The sequence below is a fragment of the Ostrea edulis genome, chromosome 10 (genome assembly GCF_947568905.1).
Source record: "Ostrea edulis chromosome 10, xbOstEdul1.1, whole genome shotgun sequence".
NCBI classification, from domain to species: domain Eukaryota; kingdom Metazoa; phylum Mollusca; class Bivalvia; order Ostreida; family Ostreidae; genus Ostrea; species Ostrea edulis.
Window position 1 is genome coordinate 24,313,472 of NC_079173.1, and position 11,274 is coordinate 24,324,745.

Here is an 11,274-nt window from a genome sequence, read left to right on the forward strand (position 1 = left end):
AGTACATAGTCAAGGTCATACAGATAGAGAAATGTTTAATTATCCATGTTTGTCTGATAACGATAAAACTGTTTGGTAACAGCAATATGGTATAGATTAGTGATATGTTTCAAATTCCATAATGATTTACAACTTAATGTATGACTGACAAGAGTCATTTAGGTACGAATATCAAGAATCACTATCAGAGAGATTTCATATTATAGCACATAGAGTCGTTATTATAAGACATGTGCAGGTTTTCTTTTCTAAGATACACATTTATTGTACTATTATTTGGATGCGACCATCGTAATACATGTAGAATGACTAGGATTTAATTCCACTCGGTAAAACTTAGAATATTGTAACCTCGTATTAAAGTATACAAGCCTGCAATAAGAAAGTTGGAGTACAATAAATGCTTATTTTAGAAAGACAACCTGCGCATGTCTTATAAAGACTCTATGTGTTACAAAATAATGTGAAACTGCCTTCACTAAACGGTTTTAGATGCTTGAATGTTGAAGGTAACTGAACCATGGACTGTAAGAGACAATCCTCAGCTGTAGATGAAAAGTGAGGATCAATCTGAAGATAACGAACAGCGATCAATCTGAAGATAACGAACAGCGATCAATCTGAAGATAACGAATAACAATCAATTTCACAAATAATGAAATAAATAAAACCGCATAAATCTCAATGGAATGGTTTGTTTGTCAATGAATATATATTCATTCTGTCTGATGACTTTTTAAATTTTTTTTATTTATTATTGTAGGATGATTACACATGACTGGTGAATAGGAAGGGTGAAAGCCTAATCACACACATCAAAGAACCGTAACCGGGGGTTCGATGAGCATGAACACCAACATAGAACACACACACACACAGAATGAGAAAAATGACCTGTAGACCTCTTGGTCGATATTGTATGTTTGCTTTGGCCGCTTCACGCTACAACTATACATTGTATTTCCCTCAATAAGACTCGCCTATATTATAAATAGAAACTAACGAATTCCAGTATTCTTGAAATTACCTTAATCTGTTTAATCATTTGACCCATGGCCAGTTGACCCTGTTTCAAGTTCGAGATAGAATAGATTGATAGAACTTTTACAGTGTCATTAGTATAATGAAATTGTAAGTGAACAAAACATTTCATTCAAAAGCAAATCAAATTGGACATGGACGGAAAATTGGTTTGTCGTTATTGTCGGTTTATATCAACAATTTCAAAGTTTCATGTTTGATATCTTTATAAATTGTAATGACAGAAATTAAAGTCAAGGTAAATATAAGTAACTCATCCATACCATGCTAACCTCACACCATACCATGCAAAATTTTCTTGTCTTGTAGTATCTGTTAAAATTCATATAGATAGAGGTGAGGCCATTAATGTGCAATTCAATTCGCAGCATATTCAGATGGATATTAATTGAAATTCAATTCTTTCATAAATGCATTGTCGTGAAACCCGTAAATTGCTTTACTAATGTCATTTTTCATTTTGTTCGTACGTGTTCTGGGTTACAATGAAAACTACAACCTTTTGAGTTCCTTATTTACCTCTTGTTGTTCAAACGTGACTGTCCAATAAGTTCCGACTTATTGTAGAGTAATAGGTACTTTATTGGACACATTCAATACAATATGAAATATATTAGACTTTGTAGATCAAAGCATGACGTCAAAGAACTGTCTGATAATGGAAATGAAAAAGAGCCCCACCAGCAGTCCATATCAGTAATAAGTGCAATTGTGGCTTTTAAATTGACGATGACCAACAATATATACAGTTTACAAAATACAGACTCTAAAAGTTAAATATCAGATCTACACTTTAATGATAAATTAAACGTCCATTATATCTTAGAGGCGACTAAATGGGGCGGTCGTTCACATGAGACCGTAACAACCGAGGCCCCGTGTCACAGCAGATGTAGCGTGATAAAGATCCCTCCCTGTCCAATGGCCGTAAACGCCGAACTTTGGCCTAAATTTTGAAGCCCTTCACCGGTCTTTGTGACGTCTCTGTTAAGCAAATACAACCAACGAACCAGTATGATGATGGTATAAATTTATAGTGCAGACTGCCCAATAGGGGTCCTGCTACACTATCGACCATTATGTGAGTGTTTTACAGCTATTTATAGTATCATGTTCCACGTACAGTGTATCATACATAGTACTAAACCTTTAATTCTGACCACAGGCCGCCCGATCTAAAATCTATAATAAAAAATCAATTATCTTTCGCTTATCAACGTCCACCTAGGCATTGGTCATCAACTGCATGTGTAGACCAACTGAACAAAGGTGTAAGCAAAATTTAAACAAACTACCGAGAGAGAAAAAAAATAACGGGGTAAAGTTTGTAGAAGTCGTTGACCTCGTTCTGAAGTACAGTAACTAAACGTCCGTCCATCTGTCTCACTTAGAAAAGCAGCACATGATTAATCGCCATTTATTCCATGATCGATTTTATAAGGTGAAGGATTTGTAAAAGATAATCTGTTTTTAATAAGGGTTTCTGATCTAACCCGAAGTTAACATTAATCATAGGTATGGTGGAGGTCAGTCATAACTTAGAGGTTTTTGTCAGTGTGGTAATTTCTTGCTCTCCGTGACACAAAGTGAGGATAATCAGCTGACTTTGACTAAGCAAATACATTTTCGAATACCACGCACGTAACCCCCATCCACACATGCACGCACACACACTCGCACGCACCCACCCACACATATTGCAAATCTCCCTTTTGGAGAAAAAAAAGTATCATCTAAGGTGCAAAACCACTTTACACATGTTCAGCCTCTGCAGAGGTAAATCCGGTATATCATAATCGAAATTCCGACTCTAAATGTTACAAACTCAATCGCATTAAAAGCAGCTCCTCGGTCCGCTCCTTTATTTCTATGTTGTCGTTATAAGAATAAAGGAGCGGATCTAGGAACTGGTTTAATCAGATTGTTATGAACATAAAAATCTGAGACTTGGTTGGCTGCTGTTCCAAACACCCAAAATATAATCCAAAAATTAAATTAGAAACTGCTTTTATGTTTGAATTAGACTTTTTTTCAATTTGGAATAATACCTGAACCGTGGGGAACAGACCATGCCTCCGTCCAATACTACATTCTGACATGTTTCAAACAATTCTTGTCATATATTTGCAGTGATTTTCTTTTGATATTCAGGAATTGTATCTGGTTATTATCAACAGGGTCTTGTTATCGCATATGTGATAATACGAGCTCCTCCCACTTTGTTATCGCATTGGCGGTACTAAGACCAGAATTGCACAATAGAAAAAAGACGGGGATAATCAGTTTTCGTGAAGTTACTTTTGCTGTTTCACGGGTAAAGCGTGTCCCGTCAGTATCAATCACATATTGGTGGTTTCATAAATTATTTTTCAGGAATCTAATTCTATACATGTATTTGTACCTGTGACCGTTTTTTCAGTCAATAATAAATAGTTCTCTCTCTCTCTCTCTCTCTCTCTCTCTCTCTCTCTCTCATTCTATAGAGTTTGCTAATGCAAGTCTTTAATCCTTTTCCTACTTTAATATTTGTGTTATACATGTTTTCTTAAAATATTTGTACAAATACATGTATAGAATTAAAATCCTGAAAAATAATTTATGAAACCACCAATATGTGATTGATACTGACAGGGATAATCAGTTTTCGTTAAGTCAGTTTTGCTGTTTTACGGGTAAAGCGTATTTATATGCACATGCATCGTCCGACGATGGTATATGGCAATATAAAGAGAGAGTAAAACGTGTAAAGTGAGGACAAATTTCACCCAATGGACAGAAGTTGTGAGGACAGAATTGCAATATGAGGACAAAAAAATCCTTACAATTACGTCCTCATAAATATGATCTACAGACGATTGTTTTGCTGTTTTCTACCACACCCAACACTTTTTCAGTTATCTGGTGGCGCTCAGTTTTTGTGAAAGATGTGGATACAAAACATCAGCTTAGTGTGAGCACGTGGTGTGAGGACCTGTCCTTACTAATAGTCTCTCTCAAAAACCACCTTTTCATAATTCGAAAGAGAGTATTAGATAAACTTTTATAGGTATACATGATAGAAAGAGAGAGAGAATGAGAATGTGTGTGTGTGTGTGTGTGTGTGTGTGTGGGGGGGTGATACCAGGGAGATACATGGGGTAGCTCGGGAAAGGATGTCCTCTTCCGGATGGAGAGAAAAATTTGAATATTTCCTGCCAATATGCCTAAGTCGATGTGACATAATTTCTTATTTAATCGCTTATTTCATTTAAGAGATATAGTCTAATTCTGAAAATTTTGTTTCTCTTGAAATATATTTTTCTTGCTGATTTATATATGATCATTTAGACATTTATTCATTTGAATTTATATCAATAATTTAAAGCAATTCATATATCTGTTTGAATTGCATGTTGTTTGTGATCCCGTGGGGATCCAGGTAGAATAGGTCCTCAGTACCCCTTGCTTCGGATGAGACCGGAAAAAAACGAGGTCCCGTGTCACAGCAGGTGTGACACGATAAAGACCCCTCACTGCTCAATGGCCATAAGTGCCGAACATAGCACTACAATTTACAGCCCGTACCCGGCAATAGTGACGTCTCCATATGAGTGAACTATTCTCGAGAGGGGCGTTAAATACCATACAATCAATCAACCTTGTCTGTAATATGAATCCTTCCCATGTCTACCTATTAAACATTTTATATGTAACACACATTGCTTTAATTTCGCATAAAATGTGAGAAAAAAATATTTGATAATTTATCGGTTACTTTTCTTTTCAACATCTTTGTGGATCACATTTAGAGTTGATTTTATAAAATGGCATTTTAACCTCCACAGAAGGGTTCGATAGACCTACATACACATGTGTAGATTTCCCGTATAAAAGGTCTTCATTCAAGAAATAAATTTTAGTTTTCGAAGTACACGACCCCACCCTTGGTTAGTTTGTTCGTCCGTTCGCAAACTTTGTTATCCAGCACCTCTGGGTCACTTGCAATCAAAACTACCTATATAGCATCCTAGGTTGAAGGGGATTTACAATTCAAATGAAGGGCCGCACCCTTTTTAAACGAAATGGTGAAAATGAGCAAATGCAAATAACGAAAAATGACGGATATACATCTACTTGATCTCAGATTACGAATTCATGTAGATTATCTCGATTTCATCAAAGACTTACATACATGTAGCAACTGATGTCAAGGGTTAGCGCGAGGTAACGAATCAATAACCCTTGACTTCTGAAGATGACTGTACAACTACATATGCCAGAAGTGGTTTTAAATCAAATGTGGAGTCTAACAAAAAGAACTCTTAGTAAATTTGAAATCGCAAACTTTTTCTCAAATCAACAACATCAAAACGTATGACTTTTCAACACTTTACACGACCATTCCTCACGATAAATTAAATACTACACTTTTAGATATCATAGACAGTTGCTTCGTCAACAAAAATGGAAAACGGAAATAAATGTATTCATATCTAGTGATCAGTCATCCAAAAAATTACTTTGTTAAACACCACTCTGATTCCACGCACAAGTACTGTGAAGTTGAAATTTAAAAAAAATACTAGAGTTCCTCATTGACAATGTCTTCGTGGTCTTTGGTGATCAGGTCTTCCAACAGTCTGTTGGAATTCCCATGGGCACGAATTGTGCTCCTTTGTTAACTGATCAGCTTTAATGTTCTTGTGAAGGTGAAGATAACGAACAGTGATCAATTCCAGCAGATGTATTAAAAAACTTCTACGAGAAGAAAAAAATATCTTGCTGTGGCCTTCAATTCTACATTTAGATATATCAACGACGTATTATCTATTAACAATAACTTTCAATCATATGTCGATTCGATATATCCCTGTGAACTCGAAATAAAGGACACCACAGAGTCGTCCACTTCTGCTTCATACAATGTACTTGGGTATTCTATTGGAAATAAATATTAACGGCAAACTAACAACTCAACCTTATGATTAACGGGCTGATTTCAGCTTCCCCATCGTCAACTTCCCATATTTATGTAGCAATATTCCATTATCACCTTAGGGGCCTCTATGGCGTAGTGGTTAGAACATCGCGCTTTAAATCACACGGCCTCTCATCTCTGCTCGGCGCGGGTTCGAATCCCGCTCGCGCCGGCAAGTGAGAAAGTTTCCCAGTTTACTTGCTGAAGGTCGGTGGTCTCTTCCCAGGTACATTGTACAGTGTATCTGGGCTCTCTCTTCCACCAATAAAAACTGGGTGCCACCATATAACTGAAAAATTGTTGAGTGTGGCGGAAAACATCAATCAATCAACCATTATCACCTGCATATGGTGTTAATATCTCACAAAACTGATTCGATACGCAAGAGCTTGTTTTGCGTATGATCAGTTTTTAAATCGAGGCAGGCTACAGACAAAGAAGTTGATGGTGCAGGGGTTTCAACAGTCTCGTTTAAAGTCAGCGTTTTGCAAATCATATGGTCGTTATAACGATCTAGTTTGTCAATACAACCTATCATTGGGTCAAATGCTGTCTGATGTGTTTCATACCAATTGTTACATGTAGACCGTTCTTGGCACTGATTTTGACTACGGATAACTTCGTTTACCTGATCAAGGTATACGGCTCATGGCGGGTGTGACCGGTCGACAGAAAATGCTTACTCCTCCTAGGCAGCTGACCCCACTTCTGGTATATCCAGGTATCCGTGTTTGCCCAACTCTCTATTTTGTATTGCTTATATGAGTTATGAGATTGATCACTGTTCGTTATCTTCACCTTTCATTTGCCGGTGGAAATGACTTGTTACCATGAATTTTCTTTTATTTACTAGTATGCAAAACTGAACGCGATGAAATATACATGTACCTAATTTTAAATTGCGTATTCATCATTCATGTACAACAAAATCTGACACAAGACGAATTTACTGAAATGTATTTTAAAATCAATGCATACATTGCGGATGTGCATTTATTGCTATAGGGGACTGATTTTCATATGGGGAAATCTTTTCGAATATACATGTATTTCATGCAAGGTGGAGACAAAACACTATTTTAAAATAGGGGTTATTTCGTGGTAATCTACTAGACAATCCAAATTGTTCATGTGGACTATTCGACAATGCTTACCCATTGTTTTAGTATGTGAAAATATATAACGGCAAGGCATATTAATGAATAAACTATATCATGTCATTCAATATACAAATTGTAGATATGCATTCAATTCTATGGTGGAATGAGGTACAAAATCTAGATCCTTTCAAGATTATTCAATCATTCCTAAATTTCTAAAACAAAATAAATGATTTTGTACTTTTTTCTTCAAGAATTGAAAAAAAAAGTTATACTGTTCATTTAATGAAAGCATATTATCACTGCTACTTATATCCGTCGTGAACACAAATTATATATATTTGTTGTATACTTACATATTATATGGTAATCATATAAATGATTGTATCGGAAGGAAGTGATCAAAGTTTCTGAACTTGTACTTAATCCTTTTGAGGTTTCGTAAATAAATTATGTTCTTTACAAGAAAAAAAACCTTTCTAATTTAGGATAAATTAGTAGTAAATAGGTAGTTTAACGAGACCCGTCGTATGTTAGGGACAATGAACCAAATCAGGTGTTAAGCCTATTTCTTAGGCAATTACATCTAATGCGAACCCGACAAAGGTACGCGTATGCGCGTGTGGTTTTGTGTACGATGAAAGGTGATTATTGGATTAAGTACTTCCATGTTAAACGCTTCATCATTTCTAATCGCATTTCCTCATTGTTCGCATAATATTGTTATTTTTATATCACCATATAAACAAATTTCCATCATTGAAGGGAAGTATATTGTTGCCACCCTATGACATTACATGTAACATGCGTATTTAAATCTGGATTTTAATTTGCTGTAATTAGAGGTGATGATAAAACTTACCTTAGAATGGGGTTTTCAACACGTGTGTAGTAGCGTATGGTACATCTGTGTAGTATATATATAACACACACGCATAAATCCCTCCGTTAATTATGGACCTAACGAAAAGTGTACCAGGCCATGGAAAGCCTGCTGCGTTCTGCTCTATTAAACACGACAAATTAGATTGTCATTCATACGGATCGCATAACTGACCAGACGCTATCATAATATTGTCCGTAGTACCAGTTTACGTGAACTGAAGACAATAAGATTTTCTAAAACAAATATTTCATTTTTTAAAGAAATATTTTGCATTAATTTTACATTCCACAGTGTTGTATGTTTTAAATACTTCTTAAAACCTTACAATAACTCCATTTTTTATGATGTGTTGAGCAAGTTACTTACATGAAAAGTATATAATTAATTAATTGCTGGCGCATGAACACACTACCATCTACTAATTTTAGAGTCAGCTGACATCAAGTTTCTTATCAGTTCGTAATATTATTATAACTAATCTAAAAATGTATCGTGACACATTTTATTTCAGACGCTGTCGTGAGTTATCTAAAACCTGAAAGAAAAACTATAATAGGGCTATGGATGGGTGTGAAATACGGATCATCCTCGGGCATTTACATTGGATTGACGGTCACCATCATTAATCTACATGACATGGTATCTTTTACGTCTAACCCAGGGAAAGGTTACGTCATGGTAAGGCCTTTCTAATTGTAGGTTTGATTCTATCTCTGGCGTAAACATTTGGATATCTACGTTGTAATTATCGTTTATGGTCATCTGGCTTTTGCAATTTTTATGAAAATAATTTTCTTTTTTTAAAATACCAGAGACATATATGGTATATACATGTCTCTGAAAATACTTGCTAATGTACTTTTGATGCTTTATATCAACCAATATTATTTATCGTTGTAATTGAAATGTGAATTTGACTTTTAAAAACATTTCGTGATCTTGGAGTGCAGTGAACTTTGTTTATTCAACAGAGGTGTTGATAGCTTAAGCCGTTTGACAGTTTAGAACAATCCGTGTAAAACACTTTAAAGATCAGGAGTATCGGAGCTTGACAGAGTTAATCCTCTGCCGATGGTCACGAACGATAACTCCAATCTCCACGTAATTTATGAGCACGATTGTTGATCGAGAAAGCGGAGTGTGGAAAGGTCAAACGACATAATCAGATTGCAATACAATAGATAATTTTGATTTACGATTGTCGTTTTAAAGTATTTTTTTCCTGAACCATTAAACACGTGAAACTCCAGTATATGAAATGGAACTTTATACTATACATGTATGTACATTGTGTATGAACAAAATAAAATGTATGTATAAATAATGTGAATTTGGATATACATGTATCGTTTATTTTGTTTGATATTTAGAAGAAAAATCATTTCAAAGCATGATAAGAACTATAATTGACATCACGTTTTTGTTGTAATCGAAATGTAACTATCTATCGTGCAGTACGCAGCAAACATTTGTAATATATTTACATTTCCAATGTTTTTTGCCTAAGTTTGATCAATTGCAATGATAACCATTTCCTTATGAATGTGCTGCGGTTGTTAACAATGCGCGCATTAGTCTTCATAAATATAGTACGTCTAGATTCACATAATTCCGAGAGAAATGAGAGTAGAATGCAAATATGAGAAATAAACTTCATTTTTGAAAATGCATGAGGGTACGCACTACAACGCTGGTATATACTTTTCATGGAGCACTAACGTTTTTCGTGAAGAATGCTGTCGTGACGCATCGCAGTTTATGCCCTCACGTATTTTCAAAACTGAAATTTATTTCTTAATATCTATATTTTTACCTTTGATGGCTTTACCAATTGAAATGATCACCATTTCTTCATATGAATGTGAACAATGTACGTATGAATCTTGATAAATATAGTACGACTTTTTACTGCCTGGGAATATTTCGACAGAAATGCCGGTAAAAGTAAAATATATATAAACTAAATTTCATCTTTGAAAATACACGAGTATAACAGCAGCGTTTCACGCCAGCATAACTTTCAGGTGGCGCCATTGCTTTTCATAAAGTATGCTGGCGTAAAGCGCCACAATTCATGCTCTCATGAAAGTTATTTCTTAAAACATCACCTGATAAAAAAGATAATTATGGGGCATTGTAACTGCACGAGAGAGAATTCACGAGAGATTAGTTTGAATACGAGTCATTTCAAGGCGTTGACAGTAGCTTAAAACATGCAACTATCATGTTAAACATAATTGTAAGAAAACTATTGCAGAATCCAGTAATACATGTATAAATGTTAAGTAAACAGAGAGGTACACTGTACATGTATGCACATTTTATTGAACGTTTTAAATTCTAGAGTTATTTAAGAAAATACGATAATTCAATTTGAAAAATATACTACTCAAAATTTGATAAGGATCATAGATATTTTTCTGTTTAAAAAATTAATAACTGCATAACTGGCAATATTGTGTCAGTGAAATCAAAAACGTCTTCAACAAACTTGCACGTGCATTTCATGCCATGGGAAATGCGTTTCTCATCACAGTTTATGCCTTTGCTACCATTGCACGATTTTCACTCCGGCATCGGTGTCTGATTCTTTCTAAAATTTCAAACTCACTTGAGTGTTTACACTAAGTTTATCAACACAATGCCTCCTCAACGTGTAAGGCGTCGCCTGACGACAGAACAACTGGGCAGATGTATTGGAATACTTGACGCTGGCTATTCACAACGTGACGTTGCAAATGCACTAAACGTCAGCCAGAGCGTTGTAAACAGGGCCTGGAACCGACAGCAAACTTTTGGTGCAGCAGCACACCGACATGGGGGTGGTCGTCAGAGGTCGACAACCCAACGCCAAGACCATTTTGTGGCTCTCCAGGTACGACGCCATCCCCTCTGGACAGCAACCAGCCTACGTAACGACCTCCTAAACGCCTCGGGGGTGAATGTGTCCACTCAGACGATACGGAATCGGCTTCACAAATTAATGCAGGTCTCAACTCGAGAAGGGCATGTGTTCGAGTCCCTCTGACTGCTCGACACCGGCGGTAGCGATTGGACTGGGCTGAAGATCATGTCACTTGGACACAGAACGATTGGGTTCAAGTTCTGTTCACCGATGAGTTCAGGTATTGTTTGGACTTTACAGACAGGAGGCACCGAGTGTGGCGACGACAAGGTGAACGTTTCCATGATGCCAACATCAGTGAACATGACCGTTATGGTGGTGGTTCCATCATGGTCTAGGGTGGAATCAGCAGGGATGGAAGAACAGATCTTCATGTCCTGGAGAG